The 17,511-nt window shown below is 39.9% G+C and overlaps 1 protein-coding gene across 1 annotated transcript in view; it reads left to right on the top strand.

Moving 5' to 3' along the window:
- Window positions 1-17,511, top strand: part of LOC130909272 (glucagon-like peptide 2 receptor) — a 91,937-nt gene that overhangs the window by 28,672 nt on the left and 45,754 nt on the right. The gene's annotated exons all lie outside the window — the stretch shown is intronic.

The raw sequence follows: 17,511 nt of genomic DNA, 5'->3' as shown, positions 1-17,511 counted from the left end.
TAATTCTCAAGGTTTTAATACTCATATTGACATTACTCTGATACATTTACTTGAGTAAGTTTTTTTTTTTTTTGAGAAAAATGTACTTCTAAGAGTAGTTTTTTAAGTTTACTTGAGGTAGATTTGTGAACAAGAAACACTACTCTTACTTGCTACCGTAATTTCCCAAATATAAAGCGCACTTTTTTCCCCCCAAAATCAACTTTTAAAATCATGGTGCGCATTATAAACGGGTACATGGATGGAGACAGAAATATATATATATATATATATATATTACATATATATATATAAACCGATTTTTTTTTTTTATTGACATGGCCACGTTGTGTTGAAGAAAAGTATGCGGCGACTCGTTGCCGACCATTACGGTACGTGACGTCACTATTTTGTTTCGGTAATACTTCACTCTAATCGGCCGAATGATTTCGTCTGTGTTAAATTCTGCTTTTTTCACTCTTCATAAAGCACAGAATTTAGTTTCTTGAACTCATTTGAGGCGACTTTTATTGCAGCTCCGCAACTCGGACCATAACAAACGTAAGCACACAGACTTCCTGTGTCCGCCAACTATATCTGTCCCTCGTGTTGACATCGATGAGCTCTCACGGATTTCCGACTTAAGTTCTCACTTTCATTTTACCGTATCAATCCATTAAAGAAACATTTATTCATCATGATGAAATGAGCAAGTTATACAGCCGCCTTTAAAAGAAAAGTCACATCTGTTTTGTTTTCTCCTAGATTCTGGTAAGTTGGAGAAGTTGTCAAATCATATTATTACCGTAAATATTGTCAGTTTATGGTATTGTTTTGAACTACCAATATGCTATGCTTGTGCTGTGTTTCACCAGTCAGTAAAATGACATTTCTGTATCTGTACACAAGCTCTGTTTTCTTGTATTCTTCTATTTATTGATGCTAAAATTAGGATGCGCGTTATAAACGGGTACAATAAAATTCCCTAGATTTTACAAGTAAATTTGGGGTGCGCATTATACATGGGTGTGCCTTATATTCAGGAAATTACGGTAATTTGCATTTCCGCAGATATTTAAGTATATCTTTTCATGGGACAACACTGACAAAATGACACTTTGACACAATGAAAAGTAGTCTGTGTGCAGCTTATATAATATTTTTTCCCCCCTCAAAATAACTCAATATAGCCATTAATATCTTAAACCCCTTGCAACAAAAGTGAGTACAAGTACACCCCATAGAAACTACGTACATCCCTAAATGTCCAAATTGAGTACTGCTTGACATGTTCCCTCCAAAATGTCATGTGACTCATTACAAGAGTGCTGTCAGCGTTGCTGCAGAATTTGAAGAGGTGGAGGGTCAGCCTGTTAGTGCTCAGACCATACGCTGTACGCTACATCAAATTGATGTGCATGGCTGTCACGCCAGGAGGAAGCCTCTTCTGATGACGGTACACAAGAAAGCCCACAAACAGTTTGCTGAGGACATGTCAACAAAGCACATGGATTACTGGAACCATGTCCAATGGTCTGATGAGATGGTCGGGCTTTCTTGTGTACCGTCTTCAGAAGAGGCTTCCTCCTGACAGCCATGCACACCAATTTGATGTAGAGTGAGGTGTATGGTCTGAGCACCAACAGGCTGACCCCTGTACTCACTTTTGTGATACTCTGCACTACAAACTTTAGCCTACACTAGAACTGTTTAAATTTTCCCCTCTTTATTCTTCATATTAGATTTGACTTTATTTTTGCCAGAGATGCCTATAGTGGCTCTACCAGCTTCACCTATGACTCCATCATACCATTCAGACGTAACAATACAGTCACATGACCACACATTTTCAAGCTTACAGTTGAAAGTCCTATGATCATGCTGGTGTGTTCAATTACGTAGCATCTTTAAAACGCTGTGAAAATTTTGCCATAGAGCGCTGCTGTCAACATTACTCGAAAGCACGGATTTCAACCTCTTTCTCGGTTTTTATTTGGCACCGACATACCATAGAAAATTGGTGATAGCTTTAATGTCATTGTAGCTAATATGTTTCTCCACTAGAGGACACTCATGCTCTTTGGACAGGTGATGTTTCATTTCTCTAGATTTTTCGAGTCGGAATTAGATAATTTTTGTGTATATCTTTTGGCCTAACGTCATGTAATAGGTTATAGCAATTATAATAATAACAGAACATATAGATAACGTGCTGAGGAAAAAAATATAACAAAAAAGAAATATTGTAAGCAGCTACTCATTACTTGAGTATACTTTTTACCTGTACTTGAGTACATTTTTTGGATGACTGCTTCTACTTGAGTAATATTACTTTGAGGTAACCCTACACTTACATCATTAAATTCTTTGGTTACTCTACCACCTCTGCATAAGAGTTGACAAACATCGTATGCTTAAATTTTGCAATAATACTTAGTATTGCAGGATTTCAGAGTCAGAAGTCCACCCTTTTTTGGTGCTTTTGAGTAGGAAATTTCATAAACGTTCTGTATTAACATAAGAACGTGTACACATTTTATGCTGACAGCATCAACCCCTAAACCAACACTTACAAGCAGTATGCCCATCATAACTTTTATTATCCCAGTAGCTATCCAGATATCATTTTATTAGACATGTGGGCATATTGCTGACGCTTGCTGCCCCATAAAATAACAAGTCGGCCTCATTATAGGTGGTAATCACGAGGCCACCGCATGACAATCACTCGACACATTTCAAATCCCCAAACACATGTGTCTTGTCATCAAAGCATAATGATTCAAGTGCATCCGTCTACCTAATACCGTTAGCATATTTACTGCATCACTGCATCTATTTTAAGGGGCAATTAAGACGTGTGACTCTAATTGTAATTGCTGCAATTAATAGCAGCGCTCTGTTGATTTGGTAAACTTAGTCTGTGAGTGATGATTTCTATTTGTTAACTTTCTCAACAAATTGCTCATTAAAGTGGCTGATTTAGGCATCAAGTTGGGGTAATTTAGGGAATTAAATTGGTTCATATTGCGAAGCAATTGCAACGATTCTTTTAGAGCTGAATTTGATTGCAGAACACAAAAACAAAGGACAACACTGCCCCCGTCAGGCCATATAAGACCAGACCTGACATTTAGAGTTGTTTTCATTGCATCTTTTCAGTCGTTTATCTTGCAGCAAGAGAAAAAGGTACTCTGACCGGTCAGTAGATAAATTGAATGTCTCTGTGTGTGGTCACTCTAAATGTAGTGACTCCAGACTACATTCATTCTGTTTTGTTAGTGGCTTCTTTAGGGATTACCTTTTGTGGTTTACCCTCTTTGTGAAGGGTGTTGATGACTTTCCCCTGGACATTTTTCTATTCTGAAGCAGAGGTGGGTAGAGTAGCCAAAAAATGTACTCAAGTAATGTATATGATCGGGAAAAATTATCGGGAATGGTTGGAATTGAATCGGGAGGAAAAGCAATCGGATCGGGAAATATCGGGATCGGCAGATACTCAAACTAAAACGATCGGATCAGGAGCAAAAAAACATGATCGGAACAACCCTACTGGTATTGCCTTGCACGGCCAGACTGTTCTCCCTGTATTTTTCAAACACCATGAGAAGAGTCAGGGACCCAGCTCCTAAACCAAATCATCCGTGCAATCAGATTCGTTTATTTGCGTGACGTGTTCTTAACGAGCAATGTCACTCTTGCCCGTCGGAAGTCATCTCCACAACAACAAAGATGGCGAACGGGAGAGCCGAGAATATGTTCCACTCCGCGGTAAATTCAGTTTTAAATGACCAAAACATATCGAGTTGCTAAAACCAACAGTCTGTCTCGCGCTAGCCATGTTGAATAAACCTCTCCGCTTTCCTCGTGTGTTTATTTTGACGCGGCAGAGTTTCTTGTCGCTTTACCAATGTCAAGTCTGCCCGTCGCTGATTGGTCCACTCCGCAGTCTGTTTACTGTGGCTTGCTCTGCCCTGGAAATTTGAACCTAAATTATCACAAAAGCAATTCGGCGCCCCCGCCACTAAATTGCGCCTTAGGCAACCACCTAGCTCGCCTATGCCCAAGGCCGCCCCCTGCTTACTGTTGGTTTGGTGTCACTTCCTGTTTGTTTTCGGGGAATTTTAGGGTCACTTGTTAACTTAACACAGTAGTGCACACACTATATCGCACAAATCTATGGTTTTATGTTGTCAGTGTCAAAAGCATGTGATTTTAATATGTACAGTATGAATGAGTTTGGAATTTCACTATCTGTCAACACTAAACATCAGAATTAGAAGTCACAAAGGCATCAATTTTTTTTTAAGAAAAATACATGTGGAGTAGGCTAACGTCTTATATTGTGACATTATTATCTGCTAAAGATAGAGGAAAACGTTTTTGGGGCATTTACAGTGGTGTAAAAAAGTATCTGAACCTTTTGGTATTTCTCACATTTCTGCATAAAATCACCATCAAATGTGATCTGATCTTTGTAGAAAATCACATAGATAATAATAAAGTGTCTGCTTTAACTAAAACCACCCAAACATTTATAGGTTTTAATATTTTAATGACGATAGTATGCAAACAATGACAGAAGGGGGTAAGTAACTACTGAACCCTCTGCCTAAGGAAACTTAAAGGGCAATTGAAACCAATTTTTACCAGACAATTAAAGTCAGGTGTGTGCCCAATCACTGATGAATGGTTTAAAGCTGCCCTGCCCACTATAAAATACACACCTGGTAAAAAAAAAAATGTCTTGTGAATAATGGCTTGGTTAAAAGAGCTGTCTGAAGACCTGCGATCAACAATTGTTGATTTGTATAAAGTTGGGAAAGGATACAAAACAATTTCTAAAAGTCTGGATGTTCATCAATGGACAGTCAGAGAAGTTGTCTACAAATGAAGAGAGTTTGGCACTCTTGCTTCTCTCCCAAGGAGCAGCCGTCCACCAATGATGACGCCAACAGTTCAGCACAGAATACTCAGAGAGGTAAAAAAAGAACCCTGGAGTGTCTGCTAAAGACTTACAGAAATCACTGGCACAGTCCAATATCTCTGTGCACACATCAACGATATGTAAAACTGGCCAAGAATGGTGTTCATGGGAGGACACTTTGACACGCCACTAAAGTTTTGGCAAAATATTTTGTGGACTGATGACACCAAAGTTGTTTTGGAAGTAACGCACAAGGTCATGTATGGAGGAAACATGTATCAAAGCCTCATCCCCAGTGTGAAGCATGGTGGAGGGAGCATCATGATTTGGGGCTGTTTTGCTGCCTCGGGGCCTGGACAACTTGCAATCATTAATGGAAGAATGAATTAAAAAAGTGTTTTTTTTCCCCACATTCTGTCTCTTATGGTAGAGGTTTATCCATGTTGACAATTACAGGCCTCTCTAATCTTTTCAAGTAGGAGAACTTGCACAATTGGTGGTTGACTAAATACTTATTTGCCCCACTGTATATCAATGTGCACACATCAACTATAGGTAAAACTATGGCCAACAATGGTGTTCATTGGAGGACTCCATAGAGGAAGCCACTGCCGTCTAAACAAAACATTGTTGCTCGTTTAATGTTCGCAAAAAGGCACTTGGACATGTCACAGAAGTTTTGGCAAAATATTTTTTGGACTGATGACACCAAAATTGATTTGTTTGGGAGTAACACACAACTTCATATATGGAGGAAACATGGAACAGCTCACCAAAATCAACACCTGATCCCTAGCGTGAAGCATGGTGGAGGGAACATCATGATTTGGGGCTGTTTTGCTGCCTCAGGGACTGGAAAACTTGCAATCATTTATGGAAGAATGAATTCAAAAAGTTTATCAAGATGTTTTGCAGGAAAACCTGAGGTCGTCTGTCAGACAGTTGAAGCTAAAAAGAGGATGGATGCTGCAACAAGACAATGATCCAAAACACAGAAGTAAATCAACTTCTGAATGGTTTCAAAAGAACAAAATACATTTTCTGGAGTGGCCAAGTCAAAGTCCAGACTTGAACTCCATTGAGATGCTTTGGCATGACCTAAAGACAGCGATTCATGCCAGACATCCCAGGAATCTGACTGACCTACAGCAGTCTTGTAGGGAAGAATGAGCCAATATTAGTCCTGATCGATATGCCGGACAGATCTGCAGCTAAAGGAAGTGTTTGGTTGAAGGCACAAAATATTAATTGTGATGGTTCATTTAATTATTTTTTTCCCCCTTCTGTCATTGTTTCCATACGATCCTCGTCAAAATATGAAAACATAAATGTTTGGGTGGTTTTAGTTGAAGCAGACAGTTTTTTTTCATCTGTGTGATTTTGATAAGATCAGATCACATTTGATGATTTTTATGCAGAAATTTGAGAAATTCCAAAAATACTTTTTCATACCACTGTACATGAGTAGTACACAAATAAGGGCGATGCTGTGTTTTGCCGCACTAAGTAAACGGGTCATATCCATCTGACCTTTAAGTGATTCCGTGGGAGCGTCATCTGGTTGGCTGTGGAGCGTTAACAGCTCACTGTCAAATTTATGTTTGGAATCAGCAGTGCTCCACTTAAACAACAATGTGAGGAAAAACAAGAGCATGTGTAACACGCAGCGTGACCTTCTGCCAAATGAACACGGTGGCGATGCGGGATGATGCAGCACAGCGCAGAGTGTCTGTTTGGAAGGCTTCGACATTGCTGACATTAGACACCAATGCAGGTCTGCGCATCGTCCTTTTTTGGCGTGGGATCTTATCTTCTTTTGGAAGGAGAAGAATCTTGCCATTATGTAATGGGGAAAAGGACCCTTGAGTGGATCTTCAGTTTGTAATCCCTCATTTTTAAAGAATGTGGAGTCGGCTAGAGCTCAGATCCACCTTTCTAAATGTCGAAATGAAGGATTCCTGTGAGGAAACGTGCTGTTTGTCAAGCACTTTTTGTATCGAAGTGTAAAAGGATAAGAGAGATCACGTAGCTCAATCTGATTGGGAAAGAAAAAGAGCGCAAAGTGTTTGGACCACAGCCTGCAAACAGACAAAATTTATAGCGTTTATATACAGTAGAGGAATTTTGAGGGGATTTGGAAAATATGTAGTTTTTTTCCCCCCATAAATTTTCCTGAATCAATCCCAATTGGAACATTTAGAATAGTAACAAACAAAAGCAAAACTCCTCAGTATCTTCTCTTTACTGCAACAGACTAATGAAACACCACTGTACTTTGCACTGTTTTGCTGACCCTCTCAACGGTGATAATACAATATACCAGTGGTCCCCAAACACAGGGCCGGGGACCAGTACCGGTCCATGGCGCACATGCTACCGGGCCGCACAGAAATAATAAATATTTTATGAACAAACACATTCTGGCCTGTGCCTGACACACCAATCTGCCTGCATATTCTATTAATTAATCCAAGTGCAGGTACTGTATGTGGACGTTGTCCTCTAGTATATAGAGTACATACAGTGGGGAGAATAAGTATTTGATACACTGCCAATGGGTTTTCCCACTGTATAGTATCTAGGCTATATTTCAATCTACCTGCTTTTTATTCCTCTTGTGCTTATCTCCATTGCTGATTTCAATTATTATTAGGAGTAGTAGTTTTTGTTTTATTTTTATTTATCTATTTTTATTCTATTTGTGATTAAATGCGATCTTTTGTCTTTGTTTTTACGTTGTATTGATTTAAATGTGATTTTTATGATCTTCATGTGATGTAAAGCACTTTGAATTGCCTTGTGTTGAATTGTGCTATATAAATAAATTTGCTTTGCCTTGCCTTGCCTAGTAGTAGCCACCATTGCTGGGGTGTTGACACACCTCAGTAGCAGCCCAGCGTCAGTCAATGTAAACTGTAACGTTAACTGCCTGTGTGCTGCGGGCGACACTACACACCTCAGCAATTGATTCGTCAATAGATATAATAATAAAACTGTATACGCAGGGGTTAATTTGTGCCGGATCCTGCCGGAACAAGATCCGACACCTCTTGATTTTGGCCTCCCTGTGACTTATTTGGGCAGATCTCGCACCTAGAAAATAATAATTTTGACAGCCCTAGTTTCATATTATCGCGTTGACGGGTAGTAATTAATTTTTTAGATTAATCACGTTAAAATATTTGATGCATTTAATGCACATGCCCCGCTCAAACAGATTAAAATGACTGCACAGTGTCATGTCCACTTGTTACTTGTGTTTTGTCGCCCTCTGCTGGTGCTTGGGTGCGACTGATTTTGTGGGTTTCAGCACCATGAGCATTGTGTAATTATTGACATAAACAATGGCGAGCTACTAGTTTATTTTTTGATTTGAAAATTTTACAAATTTTATTAAAACGAAAACATTAAGAGGGGTTTTAATATAAAATTTCTATAACTTGTACTAACATTTATCTTTTAAGAACTACAAGTCTTTCTATCCATGGATCGCTTTAACAGAATAAATATAATAAATAATAATAAATACAGTACTTATGTACAGTATGTTGATATTTTATAGATGGTTTGAAATGCGATTAATTACAATTAATTTTTAAGCTGTGATTAACTCGATTAAAAATTTTAATCGTTTGACAGCCCTAATAAAAACGTTTTTAAAAAATGTATTGTAATAGCCCCGAATAGGAGGAAGAAGGAGATGAGTCATTGATGGCTTTCTCCACTTTATTGTGGCAACAATAGAAAACAATAAACAAAATAACAGCAGACTGCCGCCACATTCGACCACTAACTTTTGCTTCTAGCCCGTCTCCCCCTCGCTTCCTACTACCCCACTGCTCACCAGTCCCAGCGTCTCTTAAAGGGTCCGTGCATAGTTACGGACATTACAGTATAAAATAGAATAATAATATTTATAAATTAATTTACAGAACTGATTCCAAGAATTACATGTTGTTTATAAGAATTTAACGTCATTTGAAAGTTGGAGATTTGTTGATGCACTGAAAAGCTGGACCAACAAATCACGGCCATGACATAAAAAAATTTTGGGGAAATTTGTTGTATCTGGGGAGCAAGCAGCATGACCCAAACATTATTTCAACATGCCAAAAAGCCAGTTGCATTTACAGTCTTTTTTCAAAAAGAAGGAAGATGGTTCATAAGAGTCAGAAAAGCAACAAGAGGTGATGAGGGCAGCTGCAGCTATCATGCTAGCGGGCAGAACACCGGGTGCAGTAGGAGGCTAGCGCCGCAGCAGCTAGCCGGGTACACGGACAACCAGCCAAGCCGGGGCAGGAGGCTGCTACCGTGGCAGCAGCTGGTCAGGTTCAGCGCCACCCGGAGTGCGTCCTTGTGTGTATTTTCACCTTTTGATTTTTCAGAGAAGCTTTTACCGCAAACCGAGCAGGCAAAAGGTTTTTCTCCACTGTATGTTCTTGCATGCCAGGCAGCAGTCATCCAGGTGGACCACCAACAGCCGAAGCAACAGACCAGTACCCTTATGGGAAATCCGGGTTTGGGCTGCACAATTTGTAAGGGATTTGGAACTTTGGGGCCAGAGATGATGGGGGGGGGGGGGGGGGGGCGGGGGGGGGGTACTCACAAAAGAATGGCTTTGTGTTATCTATTGTATTCTCTGATTTTTTAAATTTTTTAAAAGTTGAACAAGTTATACTTTACGTTACTCTAAGTCCCACCTGTGGTTATGTGGGCAATTACCCGTGCTGTGCAGAGTATATCCTAAATAATTGTAAATTGTTGTCATAAAGTTTATACCAATGATTTTATCTGAAATTGAGATTTGTAAGTCCCACAGCATGGCAAGTGGGCATGTGCGTGTTTTTTTAGCACCATTTTCTGGGTATGTTCCGGGACCTGTGCCCATCTCGTTATCCCTGCGCCGTCATATGTACTTTGCGTTCCGGCACTTTATGATTTACAAATTAAGCACTGCCCTTTTGAGATCAGTATTGCAATATACCACCCTTTCGAGCAGTTACCTATTAATAATAAATAAATTATTAGCATTTAATTTCCTAAACAACATGTGCATGTCATTCTAGGCAACCGTGGATCATATAAAGCTGTTTCCTTGTGATAAAAATAAACACGTCTTCAGATATTCGTTTATGTGGTCGACCGGCAGCAGTAGTACACAATGTTCACAGGGCCCCAGCAGATGGTTCCATGCTGATGATTAAAAGCATCCCAGACAGACAGTTGGCATAAAACTGTTGCAGTCGCTTTTGACAATGAGTGTGACCAGAAGAGGTTCAGTAGCCTCAACTTCAAGAAGGGTGGGGGTGCTTACAGAGGTTTGGCAGCTTTTCCAAAGGCTATTATCCATCAAACCAAAGTGATTGAGTACTGTCTGCTAGTGATAAACTCATTCCAATTCACAGCAGAAGGATTAAAAGAGCTTAGCCATGTATCGATAATTGTTGTATCGCACATCATGAGATAATCGTTATTGGGCTCGAGCGTTTACGTCACAGCAGCACGGGATCGTGCGATATTTGCGACAACGCAGCCATCGCGGAAGCACGTCTGCATCACGGGACATTTAAACTTAACGGCAAATATAATTGAACTACGAGTGCCAAAGATGGAAAAATGTAGGGAAAACTTGCCAGTTCGATACAGAGACAAACTTGTTACCACGGCGAAGGACATGATGAAGGATGTGAGCAATTTTAAGGATGTGAACAATGTTGACCCTCACGAGCAAGCCGAACACAAATGGAATAAAGATGTCGACAAGCTTCCACCACTACGCGAAATGGACATCATGCTGTATTTAGTGTTTGGTGTATGTTGCTACACTCATCAGCAATTCCGAAACTACAAATCGCTACAAAGCTACGAACAATTTTGCTGCGGATGGGTGCAGGATCTTCACATTATGACCATAGCAAACGGCAACACCATCTTTCTAGCAAAGGTAGGCAATGTGTGTTTACATTAGTCTGTGACCACGGATGTACAAATTTTTTGTTGCAGAAAATGTAGCCTGTGTACAAATTCTTTGCCACTCTCTCACGTCAAAATATTACAGCTTTTTCATTTAGCAACGACAGGAATTATGTCTTATGAAGACAATGCACATGTATGCATGCTAGTTGTTTAGCTGTAGCTATAGCTAACAACAGGCCGACTTAGGGTGTAAAGTTACTGAAATTTGCGTAAACAAACGAAATTAACTTACCGGAGTGGAAGTGCATAGAGCAAACTCAGTGTGTAACTGGAGAATCAAACGTTATGCCCTTCCTTCTGATCGAGGCCACCCATGCCATTCTTCGACGTTTGGTAAGTTCAGATATGAGCTTTCCCTCGCCTTTTCTCCATGTAGGGATCCAGAAGAAACTCAATGGTGTTCCGTCGAGCTGTACATTCTCCTTTCTATTCGATCGGTTGTTGCAATTCTTTACCGCACAATAATTTCCAACTGTGTTGAAATGCCTCAGTTTATGTGTCTCGCTTCCACAATGGCGATAGCGGCGGAAACTGTCACATGTGGTGAGGTTTGTCGTGTCATGGTTATTTCCTGCTTTATTTTGAAAGTCTTTCCCTCCTTGTTTCAGAGCACTTGCCCTTCCTCATGTGCTCCCTAATCACCAATTGGTTCCACCTGTTCCCCATTACCTTCTGTGTGTATATATAGTCAGTCTCCCCTTTGTTTTGTGCCAGAGTGTCTTCGTCCGCTGACGTGTCATTCCAGCCTGCTATCGTCCACAGCCAAAGCCACCACGTGAACCTAGTCCTGAAGAATTTAGTAAGGCTTTTGAGTTTGTTGCTGCTTTGTTTTTGATAGTATTTTTGCCTTCCTTGTGAAGTGAATTTTTGTTGAAGAACCTGCCTTTTGATTGCGAATATTTTGTAAGCATTTCTGAGTTCATTTGTTACTTTGTGTTTATGATAAGAATTTTGCCTCCCACAGTGGAGTGACCTTTTGTTGTGCCATATTGTAAAATAAATACATTTTTGTTAAACAAGAAAACTCTGCATTTGAGTCCTGCCTCGAGTCCAGTCCTGACAGAAACCTCGCGAGTGCCACGTCATACGCTCGAGCCTAATTGTGAGCCTTGTAGTCAGGGGTGAAAGTGGGCGGGAACGGTCAGGAACGCAGTTCCGGTATAAGATTCAGGGCCGGAACGCTGTTCCGGTATACGGTGCTTTGATTCCGAAAATATGGCAGCAACTGTCAAAACGCTATGCAAAAAAAAAAAAAATAATACAAAGCTGCCACACATGCATTTCATCTCCAAGAAGAAAACAATCTACCAACATCAGATTTACATACACAAGTGTTAACAACAAGCATAACAAAGTGTTTGTGTTGGTAATCCGTTTCCACCAATATTTATTATTTATTTTATTCCACGGACGGCATGGCGGTTTCCCCAGCTTCTACAGTTATCTGAGTCTGACGAGGACGAGTCACGTCAATGTGCGAATGCACCCAGCAAAGCAAAACGCCTGGACTCATTTATGCATTCAATTGGCTGACATACTGACATGTGATCACCAGAGATAGTTAGCCCTGATTGGTTCAAATGTGCATGTTTTCTGAAACAGCGGGAAAAAAAGGGCGATGCAGGCAAAAGGTGGGTTATTTATCATATTTAGTTGTATTTGAACATATATTAGAACATCTTAGCTGTCAATGTGCACTTTGGACTTATATTTGTTCATTTATTTTAGGCTACTTATTCATTTCCTTATGATTAAAAAAGTCAATGTTTGTGTAATCTTCAAAATATATTCCATTTCACTCTGCATAATATAAGTCATTTGTACTTATTTTCCTGAATGTATGTTACTTATATCTTCATCATTAAAAAACACAACAAAAAGTAAATGTTTACATAATCTTCAATTTTAATATACATCTTACGTTCTAAAGTTATTAAAATTGAGATTTGGCATTTAGTATGTGAGGGAATGGGGGGAAATAAAAATTAGGACATGGAGTTTGGGGTTATAGCTGTTTTTGTTAACTTTTATTTTGCAAATCATTGAAAAAATACAATTTTGAATGAAAATCAGTTTTTGTATGTATTATAGAAATAACTGACCAAAACAGTTTTCTTTGCATTTCAGTAGTTTTGACTGCCCCGCCAAATAAATAAAATTTCTGGCTCCGTGGCGACCTTCACGTCGGGGAGTTACAGCAAGAAATTCTAACCACTTTCACCCCTGCTTGTAGTACAAATTATCTTATCGTATCGCGAGCTACCCAGACCTTCCCACCCCTAATGTTTAATGCCAAACATGTCACACCTGTATTGCAAAATAATTCAATTATTATGCTTTTTATTTATATGCACAGCAAACCTATACCTTAGGCTTAACTATAGGGTTTCTAATATATGCTATAGAGTAAATACCTCAATTACAATGTCGATTTCATAGACGAAAGGGGTTAGCCTGGAGGTTATGTACAGGTAAAGATTCATCCCTTCCTGCATTAAGAACAAATGGAGCCGTTAGAAAGAATGAAGAGGGTTGAGTCTTGTGTCACAGTCTTGTTAATGTCCTCAACAGCTGTTTTATGACCTGCCGCAGGTCCCCTAACCATATATGACGAGGGATGTAAGAAAGTCCATTTGGAAAAAGCTGTCCACGGGTAAAACGAAAACAAAGACGTTGTATAGTCTTGATTCTGACAAAAGACTTTGACTGCAGATGCTTTTGTATGTTTACAATCATGAATCAGCCTCCATCAATCAGGATCTTGTGTATTTAGTGTTGCTATTGAGTCAGACAAGGAAACACTGTGTCGTGGATACCTGAGTCAAGGATGGGTTTTTTCCCCCCTTTGTGTGTCCAATGCCTTTATTACAAATCCCCGTAACTAAACAATAACCATTTAATTAGGTCAAACAGTAATGCGAGCACACACAGAGAATACCAATGTCTCTCAGCAGTCTATATTAACCGCAAAGATGACAAGTCCTAAGTGAATGAAAATGGTGTAACTTCATCCTGGTACACTCCCATTGGCTGATGTTTCATGTTAATTGAGATATTCAAACATCTGATAAACTTATGGACACTTGCTGTACTGAATTTCGACACATTATACTCCACACGGTCCTTATATAGGCTTGTAAAGAAGCTACACATTGTTTGGATCTTGGTCAACAGAACTGCATCTGGTCTTACACACACAAAAATGACACAAAACTGGAGCACCCAGAGGTGGATAGTAACGCATTCCATTTACCCCCGTTACATTTACAGTACTTGGGTAACTTTTTGAGAAAAACGTACGTCTTAAAGTAGTTTTACCACAAAATAATTACTTTTTGAATACTCCTCGTACAAACAAATATACTGTACATGTATACAACATATTGGCTTTAAAGTTTATTAAAACAAAAACACCAAAAATTTGGTCAAGCCTGTCTTTTGCATTCATGTCTTTCCATGCTTGAAAGAGAGGAACCAGTGATTTGATCTTTGCACAACTTTGGCCCTCAGGGTTGTACCTCTCCTTGATGTCGCTCCGATGCCATTGTTTGGCGACCAAGCAACGTGACGCCCGGAGCTTTATGTTGTGTTGACCCAAGCGCAAAGTTCCTGAGCCTCCACGGGCTCTGTTCCTTCCAGTCACCTGTTTGTTTTTCCGACTGAGTGCTGCCAACCATCACTCCGCTCATGACAGAATACAGTTGTAAGAAAATGTATGACTATTACAAATTTACCAGGATGATTTAAATCATGCACAAATGTGAGTTTATCCTCATCAAAGACATGACAATAGATACACTGCAAATTCATAATTTCTTAGAAAGATTATTTTTCTTAAATCTAGTCAAATAATTTTCTCCATCTTGTTTTGCGTGTTAAAGATTAGTTAAGAGATTGTGTGAGATTATTCCACTTACTTTAAGTAAATATGTTCTAATTAAGCCATACATCTAAAAAGTGGTCATTTTGCACATAAATCAAGAAAAATTTGCTTTGAAATGATGTTTTGAGCAATATCAATTCTAGAAATAAGAACATCTTTGACATTTCATAGCTTTTTTAAATAAAAATTAAATATACCAATTTAATGCTTAAAATAAGTCTGTTAAGCTTATTTTGAGCTAGCTAGTTTTATTATTTCAAGAAAACTGTCGGTAAAATTTACTTGAAGCAGAAGCAGATAATTTTACTTATTTCTAATAAATTTACACTGAAAACAAGGGAATATAACCAGTTTTAAGGAGGTGTGTTTTTGCAGTGTACATACTTTATATCTAGTGCTGTGAGAAAGTACTTGACCACTTCTCAAAATTCCCTTTTTTTTCTTCATTGTTTCTCCAGTTTACCATTTAAAGCAACACTTGGTAGCTTCTCAGTTTTGGTCAATTTTAGTGATGAATGCAACTGACTGAGCAAGATTGACGCTGACAAGCCCACGTCTGCACCACCAACTCGCGCAATCAGTTCTCCCAGACAGTCCAGAACAAATGGCAGGATGCCCTGTCTCAACACAAGGAACCCGGGAGAATGCCCGATATCCAACTGATAGCGCGACTGATAAGACTCCAAGAGCCCTTTTGATGCTGAGGTGGCAAAATCCACAACCCTCGTTGCCCTGACAACAGTAACTCCCGAATCCTCCTGTCCAATCCACAAACACACAATAATCCTAAACAACATTCAAACACACCCTTCTTCTTCCCACATCCTGCCCCGCCAGAACCTTCAAAAAGACCTAATGTTTAACTAATCATTGTCATTTTTTCTCGGGAACCTTTTGTTGACTTGTGATATGGTGACTCCTCACCTTGGTCCCTATATGTATGATCGCTGTCAACTTGTTCTTTGAAGCCTTTCTCCAGTCCATACAAGGGGTTAGGACAAGTGTTGGGCATCGAGAATCAAGCGTCGATGGGAACCAGTTCTAACACTCCGATGCTCCCGGAATCGTTCGAATTTTAAAATTTCGATTCCTTGTTTCGATGCCCTGACCGCCGAGCGGAAAAAATTTCTCGAGTTCAAAGACTGATATTTATATACAGTTAAAATTAGCCCTGTAAGAAGTTCATTTAATTCAAAAAATCATCGAGAAGTTAAGATTTTAATATAAACTATGCTATTTTTTTTTACCCTGCCTCTTGAAAGAATCGAAATCGAGAATTGTTTGGAACCGGAATCAAAACGTGGAGTCTGAATCAGAACCGGTATCGCTAAATTTCAAACGATGCCCAACCCTAATTAGGACTAAGGTGAACGCGCGGAGTTTGGCCTTTTGGCCGGGTTTCGCCGGCCCGGGTCGTTAGAGATGCGCCAGCAAGGGTCCGGTGGTTCAGCTGGCGTGATTCCAGCAGTCTGACTAAAGGGTCAGATTCCTTCACTCCCAAGATACGTTTTTAGCTCATCACCGTCACGTCATCATCAGGAAAATATTGTTCGTTGACGAAATATTTTTGTTATCGTCATCGTTAACGAAAACAACACAGCGCTTGAATTTGTGGAGTGGGATAATACTTTGACAACAGCAACTCCCGAATCCTCCTGTCCAATCCACAAACAGACAATAATCCTAAACAACGCTCAGACACACCCTTTTTCTGCCCACAGCCCGCCCCGCGAGAACCTTCAAAAAGATCTAATGTTTAGCTAATCGTTGTCATTTTTCTTGGGAACCTTTTGTTGACTTATGACATGGTGACCCTGAATCCTCACCTGGGTCCCTATATGTATGATCGATGTCGACTTCAATAAATTGTCAACTTGTTCTTTGAAGCCTTTTTCCAGCTATAAAAATGGAGTCCGTACAAGGAGTTAAGACTAAGGTGAACGTGCGGAGTTCGGCCTTTTGCCCGGGTTGTCGGAGTTTCGCCGGCCCGAGTCGTTAGAGATGCGCCAGCACGGGTCCAGCGGTTCGGCTGGCGTGATTCCGGCAGTCTGGCTAAAGGGTCAGATTCCTTCACTCCCAAGATACATTTTTAGCTCATCATTATTACGTCATCATTGTTCGTTGACGAAATATTTTCGTTATCGTCATCGTTAACGAAAACAACACAGCGCTTGAATTTGTGAAGTGGGCAAATACTTTGACAACAGTAACTCCCGAATCCTCCTGTCCAATCCACAAACAGACAATAATCCTAAACAACGCTCAAACACACCCTTTTTCTGCCCACAGCCCGCCCCGCAAGAACCTTCAAAAAGACCTAATGTTTAGCTAATCGTTGTCATTGTTTTTCTTGGGAACCTTTTGTTGACTATGACATGGTAACCCTGGATCCTCGCCTTGGTCCCTCTGTCCCGTATGATCGCTGTCGACATGAATAAATTGTCAACTTGTTCTTCGAAGCCTTTCTCCTGCTATTAAAATGGAGTACGTACAAGGGGTTAGGACTAAGGTGAACGCGAGGAGTTTGGCCTTTTGGCCGTGTTGTCTGAGTCTTGCCAGCCCGGGTCTCCCAAGATACGTTTTTAGCTCATCATCTTCACATCATCATCAGGAAAATATTGTTCGTTGACCAAATATTTTCGTTATCGTCATCGTTAACGCAAACAACACAGCGCTTGAATTTGTGAAGAGGGCAAATACTTTTTTCATGGCACTGTAGGTTTTATACACCAATACCACACAAGAA

Source organism: Corythoichthys intestinalis, chromosome 21 (assembly GCF_030265065.1).
Source record: "Corythoichthys intestinalis isolate RoL2023-P3 chromosome 21, ASM3026506v1, whole genome shotgun sequence".
Taxonomy (NCBI): Eukaryota; Metazoa; Chordata; class Actinopteri; order Syngnathiformes; family Syngnathidae; genus Corythoichthys; species Corythoichthys intestinalis.
This window is presented reverse-complemented; position numbering and strand designations above follow the sequence as displayed.